Here is a 20110-nt window from a genome sequence, read left to right on the forward strand (position 1 = left end):
TTGTTCTTTAATGACCATTTATGAATTGGCAAGAGTCATAACTTTAGAAAAGAAGAAAAATTACCATCTGGTTCTGTGTCCCAACAGGGACAAACAAGAAGAAATAACTGAAATAGACACTAGGGATATTTAAGTCTGATATAGTTTGGATGATGGAAATTCCTAAGATCATGAAGGGAATTTAAAAAGAAAGTTTGACTACAGAGGATGGTGAGTCTCATTGACATTCAGGCAACTCTTTACTGTTTGTCTAGAATTTGTCCTTGAAAGAATTGTTTTTCCACTGGTGAATGCATTCCCAGAGTAGGAAGGATTAACAGGAATGAAAGTAGGTACCCTATATAACCTCAATTACCAGTGGGAAGTCAGTTCTCTGAACCATTTTTTTTTAGGTAGTTCATGTAAATAACTAGACTAGCTCAGTGAATTTAAACCACTAAACTGGTGTTAAAATTCAGATTATTTGATTCAAGCGATGATTTTGTTAATACTGAACATTTTACTTGAAGATATGGCGTGTGAGCCATAAAAATTATCTGACAATAGATATTTTTGTTTCATAGGCCTGTGGTATACAATTTGAGGACTGCCACGTGAGGTGCATGCTGTCCTGTGAGGAGAGCCAGAGGTCTGCCTTGGCCTCTCCAACATGGCCTCTGAGCAGCCCAGACATTGTATCATGAGGAGACACATCTGGGGTGCTGACATGCACTGGCACTGGTACTTTCCATGGTAGATTCCATGGAAGGAAGAAAGGGAGTTAGTAGGAAAGAAACTAGCAAGCTCCATTTTGTGGGTGAAATGCTATGCTAGATGTGGCCCACAAATGGCATAGCCCAGCAGGACAAGAAGTAATATCACTCATCATTGCAGCTAGCACATTAGCATTGACTAGGAGCCAGCCCCTCTGCCAAGTACTTTCTGTGTGCTGGCTTACATATGCTTTGTCTGTATGGCAGGAGCTTCCTTAATGGCCTTATGATAAAGAAACTGAAGACAATGGCATTAAATTACCTACCCTAGTTTTCTGGCTAGCAAAGGAAGTCTAGTCCTGAGCCCTGTGTTCTACAACAGTTCACAAATCATATTCTGCGGATTATGGTTGTCTGCAAGCTACCCACCTCTGTGTTTAAAAACAGGCATTTAGACGCTTTAATCGTTCTTTGCACTTTGACATTGTCTGGGAATCTAATAAATTAGGACTTGTGTCATATATATTTCTAGGTTTTGAACTTCTTTTTCTAGTAACTCATTTTTATTGTATCTCATGAAAGTGTATATTCATGACAGATTGTGGGGATACTGGGCTGCTGCCATAGCTGGAAGAGCATTGCTCCAAATCCTTTACTGTCCCATTCTGCCTCCCAGAGAGTGAAGGAAAGGACCATCTGCCTTAGCCCTGAAGCATTTAGAGCAGAGAGCTTGGATAGTTGTTACTATTGGTTCTCTCCTAAATTTCTGGTTCCAGAATAGACTTAGAATAGCTAGAATATTTAATAATATTTATAAAAATGACATTCACACATGTGGTAGACATACAGCCCTTGGTGCATGTGTGGAGATCAGAGGGCAACTTACCAAAGTTGGTTCTCTCCTTCCACTATGAGGGCCATGAAGGTCAAACCCAAGGCCATCTGCTAGTCCTCATATTCAGTATTTAATAAATGGATGAGTAAATGGGTGGACGTAAATGATGCTTTCCTTCCCGTAAAGACATATGTCCTTTTTTAATAGTACAAAATCCCTAATCTTGAGTTTTAAAACCAACACATTGCTATATTAGAATCTCACAGTTCTTTTACCTCTATTCTGCTGTAAGGGCAGGATTATGTTTGACTCATGTGGCCTTCTAAGAGGGTGACACTATTTTTCCTGCAAAAATGGCCTCAACTCGGATCCAGCTATACCTCTCTTGGGCATATACCCAAAAGATGCCCCAACATATAAAAAAGACACGTGCTCCACTATGTTCATCGCAGCCTTATTTATAATAGCCAGAAGCTGGAAAGAACCCAGATGCCCTTCAACAGAGGAATGGATACAGAAAATGTGGTACATCTACACAATGGAATATTACTCAGCTATCAAAAACAATGACTTTATGAAATTCGTAGGCAAATGGTCGGAACTGGAAAATATCATCCTGAGTGAGGTAACCCAATCACAGAGAAACACACATGGTATGCACTCATTGATAAGTGGCTATTAGCCCAAATGCTTGAATTACCCTAGATGCCTAGAACAAATGAAACTCAAGACGGATGATCAAAATGTGAATGCTTCACTCCTTCTTTAAAAGGGGAACAAGAATACCCTTGGCAGGGAATAGAGAGGCAAAGATTAAAACAGACACAGAAGGAACACCCATTCAGAGCCTGCCCCACATGTGGCCCATGCATATACAGTCATCCAGTTAGACAAGATGGATGAAGCAAAGAAGTGCAGGCCGACAGGAGCCGGATGTAGATCTCTCCCGAGAGACACAGCCATAATACAGCAAACACAGAGGCGAATGCCAGCAGCAAACCACTGAATTGAGAATAGGACCCCCGTTGAAGGAATCAGAGAAAGAACTGGAAGAGCTTGAAGGGGCTTGAGACCCCATAGGTACAACAATGCCAAGCAACCAGAGCTTCCAGGGACTAAGCCATTGCCTAAAGACTAAACATGGACTGACCCTGGACTCTGACCTCATAGGTAGCAATAAATATCCTAGTAAGAGCACCAGTGGAAGGGGAAGCCCTAGGTCCTGAACCCCCAGTGAACTAGATTGTTGGGGGGAGGGCAGCAAGGGGGGGAGGATGGGGAGGGGAACACCCATAAAGAAGGGGAGGGGGAGGGGGGTGTTTGCCCGGAAACTGGGAAAGGGAATAACACTTGAAATGTATATAAGAAATACTCAAGTTAAAAAAAAAAAAAAAAAAAGGCCTCAACTCTTGCAATCCTAAGCTTGATGATTAACATTCAACTAAGGAGGCCTCTTAGGAAAATTCCCCATTTGTGATCATCATTATGGAGGTGGAATTTAGGGCTCATTTATTTGAGGTGGACATTGAGGTGGTCCAGAGATTTCCGATCCATAAAATAGGCATGAGGAAAGAGATTGAACTCTGGTTCAACTTTAGTTCTCTTATGCACTGTTGTTTGCTAATGTAAATATTCTTTGATGTTTGCTTGTTTGTTTTTTAACTGGCAGTAGCAATATTTCATGTTTTTATTCCCTACCTATGAAACTGCTGAATGGGAGGGCAGCCATCAGATCAGTGATCCACAGAAAGTCTCTCCTCCCACCCTACTGCTATATCTTTACCTTTATTGCCAACTAGAGAGCTATCTGTGGACAGGAGCATTGGACCTCCAACATAGCCTGCATTTGTATGATGTCACTATCTGTGGTGTCTGGGTACTTTTGTTTGAAAAGTAGTGCCCTAGACTAGTGCAGCTTACCTGGGAACTTGTGAAAACTAGACTCCTGACCTTTATACCAAGGTTGAAGAAGCATCTTCGGTGTCGCCATGCCCAGCCTTAGGGTAAGGAGTTTGCAGACCTACTGCTAGGTGTGTTTAGCTTTGTGGTGAGCAATCATAGTCACATTAAGAAAATATTCTACATTTCATGCTGACCCAGACATTGCAAAAAAAAAAAAAAAAACTATTTGCCCCAGCGGCAAAAGCTGTTTGCTAGTCTGCACATTTCAGAATTTTACAGAGTGCTTTCCCAAGACAGGAGCCCACGCTTTCTGGCTCAGGAAGGGCAATGTGAGACAGAGGCAGCTTCTCAGGCTCAGGCTCAGGCTCAAATTCCCTATGACTGGAGGAACAAACACAAGCTGTGTTGAGTAGCACAGTAAGCCAGCCGTCTTGAAACATTTAAAGCATATTATATTTTCCCCACTGTCCCAGCATTTGACAGAGTCACTTCTGAAAAGTAAAATAGCTACAGTCTGCCTGCAAACAGCAAACTCTCACCTCCTCCTCAGCCAGCTACACCTCCCACTCCCACCTGCTGGCTTAGAGCAGTGATTCCCAGGAACATGACCCAGTACAGTCACCCAGGAAGCTTCCTAAAACCACCACTGCCCACACTCCATCAGTTGGCCAGGAGGGAGGGTCTCCCTGCAAGATGCCCAGATGATCTCAGCATTCCGCCAGAATCAGTACCACTTCTCTGAAGATTGCTGCTGCTTATAATCAGAGATTTCCCTGAGAGGGAGAGCTGGTTATTGCTGAGGCGTTACTCTAGTCAAGTCTGTAATAGAGTGCTCAACTTTATATGGGAGCCAAGCTCTATACATAAGCTTTGGAATCGCATACAAATGAATTCCAGCCATATCACTTAATAGCTTCTTTACTGTGACCAAATTATTTAGCCTCTTGATACCTATTTCTTTTCTGGAAAATAGAAATTATAATTTTTTGCCTAGGAACATGATAATGGCTAAGTGGGATAATGACTGTAGAACACACTCCACCTCCTTCCTCATAGCACAGGAGACTGGCCTCAGCACTGAGCGCTCTGAGTCAGCTCCTGCCTGCTCCTTAGCGCTTGCTTCTATGGCTTTCTGACCTCTGTCACTGCTCATCCACATCCTGCCATCTCCTCCTGGATTTTCAGGCTCCTTTCCTCTCCCTACCAACCTACACTCACTCTTAACACACACCTAGCCACGTTGCTGGTGCCCCTATACCCTAGCCTGACAGCAAGCAAGGGCAGCCTCTGTAGCTCCACCGTGCCCAGTTTCTGGAGCCTCTGCTGGCTGGAGGACATCAGTAGCAGTATGTGGTACTCATGACTCTTACAGTCAATGGATTTGTTTCCTAGCACTGCAAAGGCGCAGAGGCTTAAAACAAAAGAAGCCTATTCTGTGGGGCCAGCAAGATAGCTAGATAAGTAAGAATATTTCCTATCAAGACTGATAACCAGAGTTCAAAGTATAGAACCCAAGGGAGAGAAGTGACTCCTGCAAGTTGTCCTTGGGCAACTACAAGCACTGTAGTATACATAGGTGTGCACATGTGCACATACACAGTAAACAAACAGACAAAGAAATAAATAAATATTTGAAAACTTTAAATAGTTTAAATAGAAACAACTCTGTTTCTGCCTCCTTAGCATAACCTTTCCCTGCCTCTGCCATTTGTCTGGCTCTCATAAGGACATTTTCAGTAAATTTAAGGCCATCCTAATCTTGTATGTTTCTATCCCAAGCTTTAATTTCATCTGCAAATAACCTGTTTCCAAGTTAGGTCATATTCTGAAGTTGTGGGTGGACGTAAGCTGGGAGGCACATGACTCACTCCTCTACCTAGCCATGGGGATCAGAGGGGAACAGCAAATGCCCAGGATAGTCTGAGTTGTAGGAGTTAGCAGGGTTAAAAGTGAAAGTTACTGATAGCTGGGTGATTGCAGGAACCCCAGTCAGGCAATGGTGGGTACAGCTGCTTTCAGTATAATTGTTTGCTGGAGATAATTACACTGATGCCCAAACTTATTATCTTCCCAGATAGACCAAAGCACTGCCAGGAACCCTTTCTGTTTGCCCAAGGATGTATGGATAGCAGCAACAGCATATTGTTTTCACCAGATCAGATTGTGTTACTATAAAGAATGTCGCCTTTCAGTGGCATGTGATCACAGCCAGTGTTGCCATTCTACCACTCCACTCTCTGGTACAGAAGAGACTCAGCTTTATTAGTGTAAACAGAGTAGTTTCATTTAAGGTCTGCTGGAAGTCATCATGAAAACCATTAAGTTGAAAAGAGACCTGATCAATTGGTCCCCCGACCCCCAATCTCTTATAGATGGTTCTAATGTCCTCTCTATTAAAAAAAAACAACCTAGGTTTAAGGAACAAAGCATTTTGTAATCCAGCCTCACCCTTCCGTGTGCATCTATACCTAAAGAAGCTTTTGTTTTCTTTGCATTTTATTCCTAATAGTATGTATTCACTAACAGTGACACTTGGCCTTTCCACAACAACGAGGAGTCTCGAGTAAGCAGCTTTCATAGCTTCCCACACTCAGCTGTTTGCTGCCAGCGAACTTACTTGAGCAAGTCAAGCCTTTTGTTACCATTGGGGACTTGCGATCCCGTTGCCTTTACCTGTGTTCTCATTTCATTTCTAATGCAGTTGTCCCATTTTGTATACCGTTAACCCTATTGCTGGTCTAGAGCTTTTTTATTTTTTATATCATTTCTGTCGATTCTTCAAAACTAATTGCTATTAAGTTTCCCTGTGGTAAGGTGGTGAGAGCATGAAATGCATGAGTCTGGTGTCACTAATGAGAAAGAATTCCAGTGAACACCTGCCCAGGGTTCCCTCCCCTCATCTACAGGCGAGAGGGACACTGGCCCAAGCTACCACTAGGCAAGGAGAGAAGTATCCTGGCTTTGCTATGTCCGACAGGGCCTGAGGAAGTCTCCGCAGACTGAGACTCCTCAGATCAGCCATTGCTTCACTTACATCATCCCTTCATCCTGAGAAGCATCCAGGAGAGACTGGTGCTTACACGGTTCCTGTGGAAACATTCCCTATTAAAGGAAAGGCCTCATTTACTGTGCTGGCTGCTTTTCTCATCTCTGTTACTAAATACCAGAAGGAAGAAGTTGAGGTGAGAAGGACATATTTCCATCATGGTGAGGAAGGCAGAGTGAGGCTGCTGCCCGAGTAGTGTTGGCATTCAGGAAGCTACAAGACTAGAGGCAGGGCCCACCTCTCTCCCTCAAAGCTTACTCCTGCATCGCTATGTCTGCCAGCAGGGTTCCATGTCAGAAAGGTTTCCCTAATCTCACAGGACACCACTACCAGCTAGGGGCATTTCTATTCAAACATAGCAGTAGCATTTCCAGTGCTGCTTCAGACATTAGTAAGCCATCAACATGAGAACTTGATAATGAATAAACTATTTTTGAATAATTTATAAAATATTTAAGCACCTAACAGCTAAAAACATGTCCCCTGAACATCCACATTCTCCCCAGCCAAAATTCTACCGTGATCACTCTCCCATACTTGTCTTACAGCATAAGTGAACTTGCACGTTCTGATTGCCTTTCAGCTATTCTAGCACTTCAGCTCCAAGTTTTCACTATTGACGTGGTGTTACTCACAGGACGTTAAAAGCGGGAATGTGGAGATGCCACAGTGAGCGAGAGCAGAGTTGCTTTCTTTGAAGCGCTCGCTAGTTGGAAACACTAGTCTAAAAGCCTCCGTTAAATATTGTCATGAAACATGAAATTGACCGGTTCATATTAATTTGAAAGTAGACCCTTTATGAATGTTATGTGATAAAGGAACTTGTTTGCATCAACATTAATTCATAAGTCTGTGACATGAGTCAGAAATGGTTTTATACACAGGCCGTCCACACCTACTGTATGAGTAACTTCAATCTATAAATGTCTTTAAAAACGTTTGGTCTCATCTCTGAAGGATAAAATAATACATTTCTTGTTCGTTTTTATTGAAGTTTTTGGTTAACGGGTCTTCTTTAAAAATCTTCCTGCAAAATGAAGAGAAAAAAAATAGCTGTACTTTAACTTGTATAGAGTATAGATAGTAATGCAAAGAGACTAGAAATAATCATTAGTGGGGTCCTTTTGGCTCTCGCAAAAAAAAAAGAAAGGAGAAAGAAAGAAAGAGAGAAAGAAAGAAAGAAAGAAAGAAAGAAAGAAAGAAGGAAAGAAGGAAAGAAGAAGGAAAGAAAACAAAGTATAGTTATCCCTATATGTATTTTATAGGAATCTTTAATTATTTTACATTTTTGTTTTAGGAGACCAGTCTCATAGGTTTTAAGCTCATTTAAAAGTACAAGTCAAAACAGAAAGCAGCAGGTCGGAGAGGGACTCTGAGTGGGCAGTAATTACAGCTAGTGACACTGTCTCCCAGCCCTGGTTGCTGAGGACAAGGCTGTTTAAAAATGACACCAGTATGAGGGTAAGCCTTGAGCTTTAAGCTGGGAGTCTGAATTTACTTTCTATTATGAGTAATGGGGGGTTTGCTGATAGCCAGCTTAGTTTGTCACCTAGACTATTCCATGCATCAGGCCACGTTTGAGATAAATATTTTGAAACATTGAGTGGCTGCTGTCCATTCTGATCTTTCCTCAGCCCACTCTTTCCTGGATAAGCGGAAGAGAAGGTAATGACTTATGACAGATCTGCTGACAGGGACGAAGCCACATTAGCACTCTGTCACTCAGGTCTTTAGAAGGCTGCCTTTGCCTGAAATATATTTGACTTTATGTGCTAACAAAGGCATCTTCAGATTTATTTCTTTTCCTTAAATGTTGGGGAAGGGGAAGAGCATCTCAGAAAGAGAAACCAGGAAGAGAGAACGGCTGGCTCAACAGCACAAGCAAATGATGGCTATCACTCTTAGAGGGAATTGCTGGTCTGGCGAGATTACTGGGAGCAGCCAGACAAGTAAAGGCAGAGAAGTGCTGTACTTAGGGAATTTCCGCGGTTCTTATCCTCGGTAGTTTTTGCCCTGTCTGTATGTTGCCACTCTGGCTTAGACACATTCTAGTGAGAAAGTGAAGAGCACCAAGACTATCTCAGCTTGAAAGTTAAATGGTCCTTTAAAGATTAACCATTCAAGGAAAGCAACTGGTTTTCTTCGTGCTTTTCAAGGTTCCTGCTCAACTTGTCTGCACTTAATATTGGTGTGGGCATCTGCAATGGGCTGGGGAAATCTGATACATTGTGTGTGACAAGAATGACAGGATTCAATCAAGTAATTCCCCAGTGTTAAAAGGCTATTGAAACTAAATGGCAATATTTATTAAATCCTTGCTCTATGCCAAACTTATGATCTCATCTCTGAGTGTCGTGGGACAAAATAGATAGGGAGTACCAGTTGTGATGGTTCAGAAGCCAGGCACTGTACAGGGTGAAGAGGCTCTGGGGGCTTAAGACTCAAGAGAAACATTGGATAAGAAGAATTCTGCAGTGCTGTTGGATATGTTCATATGGAGAAGACAGAAGAGAAAGTGTCCTGAAAAGGGGACACAAGATTCTCGGTGATCTAAAAGGACAAACTGTATGGAAGGAGAATGAGAAACAAGGTTAGACAGACACGGCACCCCGAGGCCATCTTGGGCTTTAAACGGACCAGCTTCCTGTTGATGTTTGACAGTGAAGCATGAAAGGGTTTAGGGAATGCAGGTCCTCAAGGGCTAGGCCTTTGAGGAAGACTGTGCCTTGCCAGTTACGGATACCATAAAAGTCAGAGACCTGGCATCACAGAGGCAGCTGATATAGTCCCACTGTCCTGAACAGGAGACATCTCTGGCGTTTTGTTTGCTCTAGACTGAAGCACTCGGGACTCAGAACTGCCTGAGATGGGTGAACCCAGGCTTGGTGTTTGAGGTTAGACCTTTGATGGATTGTTATAGTTGGCCAAACAAACTCAACAAACTGATTTCCTGGAATATGTATCACACTCAAGCCTCTATCAGGTTTTTCATTCCTTTGCCACAAGGGCCTCACAGGCCAGAGCTCTCTATCACCTCTGTGTCCACAGGAGCAGCCATCAGCCAGAGTACATCTGCATTGGCTGAAAGATTAAGCTGTACATTTCTCATTCAATTTCTCATTCATTCTTTTTAGATCCACACGAGGTCTGTCAGTTGGGAATCCTGCCCTGGGGAATAGACAACCCACAGCTAGCTCATTAACAGGTTATCTGTGTCATTGTGTCCTTTTCGGACTATGAATATTAGAAATAGAGTCTTTTGAGAAGAAAAATTCATCTCAGCTTCTATTTGGTTTCTCTTTCTTTTTCTTCCCCATTTCTATCTTCTTTTACCCCTTACGGCTACAACTATTCCCATGATGGATGGTCCTATCTGTAGAGTCCAGAATACTGTGGGTATTCACTTGCAAATATGTACAAATTCAAATTCAGATAACTGCACTTAAATGAGCCGTTCTCTACCTCTGCTCATTGGGCGCACACAGCACTTCTCTTTGGCTGATTTCAACTACAGGAGTTTAATTGCTTTCCCCCCTTTTATTCTACTAGGCATTTCTGAGTTGGTTGTCCTCTTGGCTATTTCAAGGTCAAGGCTGCCTATCAGGTACTTGCAGAAATGCTTTGGTGACTTTGTTTGCTGTGTGTCCATGACTTCCAAAACTATACCAGAGCAAGCATTGTGAACCCAGTAAGGGCTGGACTGTCTGCTACTTTCTTTCCACTTTCCAAACAAAGTCTCCCTTTTCTTTCATCTTTTCAAATTTTGCTATAGCCTGGTAGAAATTTTTAGCACATAGTAGGTTCACAATGAATGAATAAATGGAATTTCCAGCAACTTTGTCAAAAGGTGTACAAAAGCAAACACATGACTTTTGTCAGGCGAAACACAATTATGTTTTAAAATAAATTTTCTTTTTATAGTTTTTCTCACAGGAAAGGTGTAAGGGCAATGCAGAAGGATTCCTGTGGCCTCCTGCAGTCCCCCTGTTAATAGCCATGGTAGTTGAATTTTTATTTTTCGATGTTTTATTTTTTATTATTTTTTCCATTTTTATGTAATACGTGTTAGTACACTAAGCATGTTCCCCCTGAAACCACCTTTCCCAGCCTTTTCTTGTCCCCCTGTTGGTGTCCTTTCTTCCCTTGAACACTTCTTTCATGTCATATGTGCATACATGATTATATGTACTATATAAAATCTAGGAGCTGCAGATGAGAGAACCCACGCAGTGTTTGGCATTCTGCAACTGACATAAGTCACTCTAATGTGATGGTCTCCAATTGTAGCCATTTCCCCACCAATGGCATTCTTCTTTATAGCTGGAGCCATTCCTTTGTGTATATGTAGCACAGTTTTATAAATCCATTCCTCTGTTGTGGGTACCTACTTTGTTCCATCACTTAGCTTTTGTGAATGGTCCCGCAGTAAACATTGATATGGTGTCTTGGTGCTACATTGATTTAAAGTATGCACAGAAGTGGCATATCTATTTCATACGGTGCTGTTGAGGTATCTTGTAGACTGTCCTACACCATATGCTTGTTTGTCCTTTCTCATGACTCCATAAGAATCGTGCAGTTCTAGACATCTCAGATCTGGTGTGACTGATCACTGTTGATGCAGTTCTGGACGTCTCAGATCTGGTGTGACCCATCACCTGTTGATGTGAACTGTGACTGCTGCTCTGTGGCAGTGCCTGACAGGGTCTTCTGTTACCAAGCTACCACTCCAGTTCTGGCATCCTGAGATTCCGTGGTATCCTGGGTGGGTTGTTTGTTTGTTTGTTTGTTTGTTTGTTTGTTTGTTTGTTTTAAAAAAACATTACATGCATTGACATTTAATCTTTGTGTTGCAAAGGTTTGTATATATGACAAACACATACTATTCCATGCCCACCATTTTGAAAAGACCTAGGCATTTAGAGTCACAGAAATGGCAGAGGTAAAATAAGAACAGAAAAGTCATCCTTACCAGCCAGACAAGAAATTCATTAGCAGAAGATATCAGCATGGTAATAAGTTAAAGGTTTTATTTTTCATGAACAAAGTTTGAAAGATAAGTTGCAATTTATAAAACCATTGTTTATAAAGTTGTTGAGAATTTTCTTAATCAGTCCCCATGTCGCTATTTTTTAATCTTGTGTGTGAATATAAAGCTTGTATACTTGTTTTAAAATGCATTTAAATTATTTAAATGATTAGTTATATATTTATAATGCCTATTTTCCTGTGGAAAATCTGGTTGTTTCTTAAAAATCATTATAAGTGACTGACTTGAGCTGTTTTTATTTTTTCTCAACTAGTTAAATCCAGATGGAAAGCAAGCTAATTGGCTTGTGCGACTATTGACTAGACTTACCTCATGAGCATTAACCAAAGCAGATCTGTGCCTGTGAAGAAAGAATCGATTTCTCTACAGCAGCTTAGCAAATGCAGACGCTTCAAGCAATAGCAAAAGGGGGGGGGGAGCTTTTTTGATCGTTTTCTTCTTTCTTTTACGACCTGGACTTAGAGTCATAGGCAGACTTACTTCTATGGTAGAAATATAATAATAGATAAGACAGGCAGTATTGTGACCTTAAGCATATACATGAGACAAGTCATTTACTTTTATAAGTATGTAATATGTAATATTGTCAAAAACTAGTTTTTTATATAATTAATTCGAATGAGTTTCCCCAGCACAATTTGGTATATATTTATATAAAGACGACTTCAATAGAATTGTTGAGGCTGGGATGTGCCTTAGAAAATAGTCTATCTGCATCCCTTGAGCCAGGCTCTACATGTGAGAGCCTTGTATACAGTGACATCTAGAAATGACAGCTGTAATAGAGTCCCTGTGTCCCCTCCTTCTGGCTTAGTTCTCTATGCATTCTACTTGCAGTGTTAGTTTAAAATGTTGCCGTTAGTTGACTGGTTTACTTACCATGGATTTTAATAGTGCTTGGATGTCTTGTTTCTCCATTAATTAATTAATTTGCTTATTCATTTTATATCCTGATCACATATCCTTCCCCACACACACACACACCTCCCAGTCCTCCTCTCACACAGCCCCTCCCCCTAGCGTTTGGACACTATTTTGTTGTGTTGAATTCCGTCTTTAACTACCTCTCTTGTCGAATGCCTTTGCCTTTTGATTCTTTCACTAGGCAGAGCACGTTTCACTCCAAAACCAAATAACAAGCATCTCTCTCCTAATTTGTGGTTTTCAAATTTCTACAGTGTTTTTTTTTTCTCCTTGCCGTCCAGAATGCTGTCTGAAAAGTCACGATGATTTAAATAATTGATGGCTACTTTATGAAATTATCAGCCTGAGTCCATCCTCCTGCCTCCCCCAACCACAAGTCCTCGAGCAGCTAATCCTTTTATGTTGTATGCAATTTTTTCTTCCTGGTTTCATTTAGATAATTATATTATTCACCCTGAAATATAATTGTCGTTATACTGTGGGGGAGGAGGGGGCGGAGTAGGGTGGGAGCTGCCTGCTTTTGGCATCTGCAGGTTATAAAATGTCTGTTACACTCTAGCCTCTAATTTCTTTGCCATCCCACCTTTTAAAGATTTAATTATACCTGTGTAAAAGCGTAATTTGAAATGTGACTTCTGATTCTTTTAAAAGATAAAAGAGAGATTAATTCATTGTTAAACATGAGCAGGCATAGTACAATAGAAGAAACTTTTAGATTGAAATTCAGAGATTTGTAGTACAATGAGTAAACAATTTGTGAATACCTACTGTGTGCCAAGACTTGGCAAATGCAAACCACTGAAAGAATAGAAAACCATCTGTCCTCTGGGAATGTGCTTTCTGGCGTTCAGCTGCTCACATGTGGCATGGCATGAAGCAGTGTGCTTGATGTCTCTGAGCCTCAACATCTTGTCTCCACACACAGTGCTGGTCCAGGGCACTCCTGCCTGTGCCATCTCAGGAGATCATGAAGCAGCGGCCATCTTTCTTCTTTGTCATATTTGGTTGGAAGAGTAAGATGCTATAAAAATTATAAATTTGCTAAGACCAAAGTTGGATCACTATGTCTGAAATCAAAGTCTGTCCAGTCTGCAAGTATTCAGACAAATGACCCCTTTTTTCAAGACATTCTTCCTACAGACTGCCCAAAGCAGGGTGAGTTTGAGGTCAGAAAATGGCATTGTCTGAGCAAGTGCCAGTTGTCATCAGAGTAGAAATAACTTTGTGTGTCAAATTATTGCATGGTACATTTTTCACCTACCTGTAAAGCTATTTTTCCAGTAAGACTTGTGGTTCTGATGTATGTGTTCACAAGTCTAACCTTCTGTCCATTGGTTAGAATGGAAGATCATAAACTGTTTTTTTTTTTTTGCCTTTGCATATTTACTGTTCTTGTCTCTTTGTGTTTGAATTGGATGTGGTCAGACTTAACCAACTCAAAAGCAGAAACCATAGAGATGTTAAGTGTAAGCACAGTGTTGAGCAGGCTTTGTAACTTTAAGAAGAAATGATGTTCATCTCTGTCAGGTCCTTCTAGCATTGGCTAGAGTAAGCCCCAAATGACAGCAAATTGCCTGTTACAAATGAAACACAAATAGCACATGATAGAATGGAGAATTTAAATGGATTTTATAGCATGTTTGTTTTCAAGGAGCAAGTCATAACCCACTGCCTTATTGGAGAAGCAATTTTCCTGTTACAGAGAAAATGGAGTATTTAAGAAGGAAATGAATATGACAACCAAATGAATTTGGTTGAAATTAGCAAATCTGTTTTTTAGTTACTTGTTTTTGTACTGGGGAAGTGATATGGAGCCAAGATCAGCTTTCAGTAGTAATAGTTCTTTTATGGAAAAAGTAGTCTGTCTGAGTTGATGCAGTTCGCACATGTCCTATCTTCTCTGGTGCTGAAGACTAACATAAGGACTCTCTCCCCTACATCGCAATGGCAGTGGTTCCTCTGGATTGCCTCTACCTCCTTGCTTTCTGTTCAAAGAACCCTGCCTGCCCTCTGTTGTCTAGCAATAAAATATCATCTGATAAGCCCACTCCTTTTTCATGAGTGGAGAATTATCTTTATCTTTAGGACTGTACTCTTTGGATCAGTGCTGTGAATATTTTCATTATCTTGTTCATCAAAGAGGGTGGTATCTCTGTAGTATGTTCATTTTGATCCATTCTGTGGGTGAATCACTCTGCTCTCCATTTCGAGTCAAGCCCCCTGAGAGTGCTATGTTCCTGGTCCACTAATCCAGGAGCAAGACTGGATCAGAGCCGAGAACACTTTTTCTACAACATGCTGGACAGTAAAGATGAGCCATGTATTTTTGCCATCTCTGTCTGAGTAGCTGAGCCTTTCCAGTATAAAAGCAAACACAGACTGTGTAAATGAATGCATATAGCTGTGAGCTAGTAAAACCTTATTTACAAAAAATAAATGCAGCAGCTGTATTGGCTACGGGTTGTGTTTTGCCAATCCCTGCTTTAGACAGTGTGTTGGAAATGATTCGTTTTTTGTTGGTTTAATTTAAAAGTTTCTGTCCACGTGCTCACTTGGGGCATTTTTACAATGCTTGGCACATGAACAGAATGAATGGGTGGTGATGAATTTATAATAAACCAGCTCTGTCCTCTAACGGACTTAGAACATGGTAAGAAGAAGGATAGCTTGTCCCTCTTGAGCAGCACCAGGGCCAACATTTTGGAAACCCTTTCTTGCTGAGCACTACTGCTTCCCAGCTCTCTGTGCTCTGCGCTCGCCTCTCTCTAAACCCGGACTTCCTCTTGTGCAGTTCCTCCATCACACCCCTCGCCACAGCATTTGGCAATGATCCGTATTAGGTGATGAGATAGTTTGTTGTGCCTGCAATGAAGAAAATGATGTAAAATGTTTTTAATAAGTTAGCAGGAGCAAGTGTTGAAATCACTGTAATGAGATAATGACAGTGCAGCTTACCCCTTTAAAGATGGTGCTCTGGTGAGAGCGCAGGCTCGTGACACATTCCCCTGCATTCCCTGGCTGGCTTACTCGGCATTGCTCTGTCTGTCTACCAATAATAGGAAATGGTCATTGAACTGGAGAGCAGTAGAGAAAAAGAGGCTGTCACCCATTTGGGAGTGCATTAGGATGTCAGCCATGCAACTCGTGGGCCAATAACCAAATCCTATAGTGATGAGTGCTCTGTGTGAATGTTAAAGTCCAATTCCTGAACCTCAGGCCAATAGACGAGATCTGCCTTTTCAGTATTCCTGTTTCTGTAAATCACATCAACTTTGTTTCTTTGAAATTTTAAGTCTTTTTTTTAACCTCAGAAACATTTGAATTTTTTAAAACACATTTACTTATTATTTGGTTACTCCATAGTGTATACAATGTGTTTTAATCAAATACTCTCCCTGTGCTCTCCCCTTTCTTCCCGCCATATTTGGAAGTTATCTAACTCTGCACCTTAGCCGAGGTGCATCGTGTGTGCATACTCAAAACACAGTACAGTCAGTTAAGACGCTAGAGCAGTACACATGAAGACTAAATCCTGCCTCAACTTGACTGTTTATCAGGGAGTAGAAGACATACTGGCAAGTCAGCAGTAGTCCGTCTCGATGTACAGTCATACAACGCACCTTGCAAGTATTTTACTTTGGAGGTTATTCAAAAAAGATTTTATAAAAGTGACAAGATTTAATGAATCTAACACGTAGGAGCTTGTTGCTGGTAGAGGAAGAGACCCTGAGAAAGATATAGTGTCCTAGCTCATCAAGGATGACAGATTCATTGTCATATATACCCAAAGGGGACTCCCATGCAGTGATGAAAACAAATTAGCAAATCACATGTTAAACATGTATGGGATGGGTTTAATAAGTATTTTTGTTCTTAGGTCATAAGACAGTTTCCTGCTAAACTAATATAGGCTGGCCTAGAACTCATGATCCTTTTACCTTAACTACAGCACTGGGATCGTAGGCCTATACTATCACCCTCAGCTGTCATACATACTATTCGTTAAAGCATGGCACAAAGAATATGTAATACATTATTTCATGTATGACATTTCAAGTAATGCTATGGATTTTAAAAATGTGTATTTTATGTTATAAAGATTACTGCAGGGGGTTACCTTAGGTTTTTTAATACAGCGGGGAAGTACTTAGGACACTAGAAATTTTTATGTCTTTTTCAGGTTTTGATTTCTATTCCATGTCTCCTTTATTAAAATTATGATTAAGATATGTGTTCATATGATAAACATTTGGCATATGTATGCATTAGTCTGTTTTCTGTTACTGTAATAAAATAGTTTGTAGACAGGTGTATTTCACTCATAGTCTTAGGGTCTGTAAATCAAAGAATGGACTACCTATCCACTTGGCCTCTGAAGAGGGCCTCATAGCAGGTGGCATCAGAATAGCAAAAGCGTGTGTTGAGGCGGTCTCAGAGTAAGATGAAAATGAGGTAGGGAGTCAGGCTTATCCCATCTTATGTCAGTCTGTTCTTGGAGGAATTAACTGGAGTCCCACCAGAACTCCATTAATCTATTCCAGGAGAGATGCCCCAAACCGAAGTACCTTCCGCCAGCTCCTGCCTCTTCAGAGTCCCCCTCTTCCACTGATAGCATATGCAGACCAAGCTTCATAAACTCTTGGATGACACTTTCAATATGTTTCCAAACCAGTGCTCACTCGTGCTCGCTTTCTCTGCGTGTATGTGTGTGTAGGTTTGATGAAATAGAGTTTTCTCAAATAAGAGAAAATTTTGAAATAAGAAGTAGAAGGAGTGGGTTTGATCATGGTCCATTAAATATACTGTAACAAATCTAATGCATGGTGGCTCTGAATAGGCATTAGTATTACACAGAGATCCTCTACTGACATAACTTAACCACTTCCCAGAGGCCTTGGGATTAGACTTTCACTGTGGAGATTGGAATGTCAACATATGAATGGGAGATTTGATGATTTATGTGTGAGATATCTCCAATAAGGTCCATTGTTTGAGCACATGGTCCCTAGCAGTGGTACTCTCTGGGCAGGTTATGGGAACTTGGGCCTCACTGGTAGATGGTGGTCACTGGGATCAAGCCTTGAGACTTTCTAGTCCAGCTTCATTTCTTAGTCACTCTCTGTTCCCTGACTGTGGATGTCGTGTGAACTGGGGCATACTGCTTTTGCTCCTGTGCCTTCCCCACCTGAAACCATTGTGTTCCTCGCCACAGATGATCCCTCGAAAGCATACGCCAGAATTGACCCCTTTTCAATAAGTTGCTTTTGTCAGAGTATCACAGCAACAGAAAAGTAACTAGTCTTTATTTTTAAATAAAATAAGCATTCAGTCCATTGAGTGTATTAAGGGTGTTCTGCAGTAGAACCTCATGGTCACTAACTTGGTTGTAGATAGAACGCCTGGATCTACCATGGGACCAAGAAAACTGCTGGTTTTCCCATCTTCATATCCTGCTCACATCCAGTAACTACCTCAAAGTACTTATGCCCTTGACTGACCTTTGTCACTGTAGTTGAGAATTTGATCCCTACTGCTCACCTTCTTCCTCATACCCCACCCACACCACTATTTGTTTTTCCTCAGACTCAATTCAATTTTCACATCCAAACAAAATCTACTACAAGGCCAATTCCTTTAAAAAAAAGAAAGAAAGAAAGAAAGAAAGAAAGAAAGAAAGAAAGAAAGAAAGAAAGAAAGAGAAAAGAAAGACCCTTTGCCTCAAATGAAAACCACAATTCTTCTTAACTTGGAAATAGAGTTTGTTCCTATCAAGTACATTTATTTATTGAAAAGACCTAACTCATACCTGAAAATTCAAACATATCTTTTTATATAACATTTTAAGTGTTCTTTATTGACAAATCTTTACATATGCATAGTACATTCTAGTTATTCTCTCACCCTCTCATATCTCATCCCTGTCAACCTCCAGTCCTCCTTACAGCACCCCTTTCACATTCTGACCTTTTGTTTTGTCTCATGATCAGAAGGGACATCTGTGTGACTATGGGCTTGGAACTGCCCTTTGGAGCCTGATAGGCTCACCTGTGGGTACATAAGTAAAGACAATAACATCCTGTCCCCCAGAATCTACCAGTAGCCAATAGCCAGTAGGGTGGCCAGGGTCCTGTGAGTGCTTCTTAGACCCATTGGTCCATTCTGCCTACCCAGTACAAACAACTGTATCTGCCACGAGATCATGATTGTAGTGGCCATATAATACCCAGAAAATAGCATCCCACCGTCCTTCCTCATACCTTCTGCCTTTCACATTCCTCTCCTCCCTCCTTTTCCACAGTGTTTCCTTAGCCTTAGAAGGGGTGGCACAAGTGGCCTGTTTAGAACTGAGGGATCTTCCATCACTGATTCTCAGCACACTGAGCAGCCATAGATAATTGCATTCACTGCCATCACAGACAGAAGCTTCTCTGATTTTGACTGGGTGTAAGATTTGTCTATGCATATAAATATTTGGCGTGCAATCTGGAACCGTGTAACTTTAGCTGAACAACTATAGTAAATCACTACCTGGGACCTAAGAGTTCCCAGTGCATGGGGCTTTGATTGAGTTCATGGTATCAGACATGTGTTCTCTCCTGCGGAGCAGGCCTCAAGTCCAGTCACTGAATGGTCAGTTACCATCACATTTGTACCAGTGCATATCTTGACTGGCAAGTTATTATTGTAGTGTGTAGGGTTTACAACTGGGAAACACCATTGACTCCTTTTTTCCCTTGGCAGACTGCAGAGCACCTCTCGGTATTATGAAATCTAGGAAGGATAGTACCTCTGGGTCAGTCCCAGTTTGACTTCTCTGTATCTTGCAACAAAAGTATTCATATCAGTCAGGTCTGATGGATATAACCAAAGGGATGATAAGAGCCTCTATGGCCTCTCTTTCTAACAACTTATAGGAATTTTCTCATACGTGGCAATGAGGGTTTTGTTAATAACTCCATGGCAGCCTGAATATCTTCTGATTCTATACCTTTTTTATTCACCTGGCTTACAAAGCAGATTTCCATATAGCTTTTGCAGACCACTTTCATTTTGGTTAGCCATTTACCCAACTTATATCTTGATATTTGTAATTGAGAGGTGGGGGTGGGGGGAGGTAGCTAGCCTCTATATTGTAGGAATTTCAGTTTTGTTGCTGTGGGTTTGTTTCTCTGTTTGAAAGGAATTAATCTTGTTATCTATTTAGAGAGATAATATAAAGGCAGACTCTAATTAGGTAGACATATGCTTTATGACTTTTTTTTAGCATAGTAACTACAGTTGTATGGTCGGTGAACATCATGTTCCTAGTCTGTCTTACAAAATGGACTACGGGGAGGGTTCTGTAGAGTTGAAATGCATGAGCCTCCAGTGTGGGCCAACTAGAAAAGAGAAAGCCAGGTTCAAAATACAACCTCGGTCTTCTTCCCAAATGAAGACGCCTGTGGGTTAGACTGAGCCCAACCAAACTGCCTGGTATCTAATTCTCTCAGGAATAAGCAATATTGGCATGTGGTTCAGTGACAAACATACTTCACATGTGTCATCTCCAGCATATAGCTCCTGCCAGTGCAAACGTTCTCCAAGTCTACACCTAGCCGTAGGCCTCCTCCTCGCCGTAGGCCTCCTCCTCACGGAGCCAGCGTCATCTTCCACTTCGGAAC

The 20110-nt window shown here is 41.3% G+C and overlaps 1 protein-coding gene across 1 annotated transcript in view; it reads left to right on the forward strand.

The window, feature by feature from the left end:
• Positions 1-20110, forward strand: part of Exoc4 (exocyst complex component 4) — a 770091-nt gene that overhangs the window by 541578 nt on the left and 208403 nt on the right.

The sequence above is a fragment of the Rattus norvegicus genome, chromosome 4 (genome assembly GCF_021556685.1).
Source record: "Rattus norvegicus strain SHRSP/BbbUtx chromosome 4, alternate assembly SHRSP_T2T, whole genome shotgun sequence".
Classification (NCBI taxonomy): domain Eukaryota; kingdom Metazoa; phylum Chordata; class Mammalia; order Rodentia; family Muridae; genus Rattus; species Rattus norvegicus.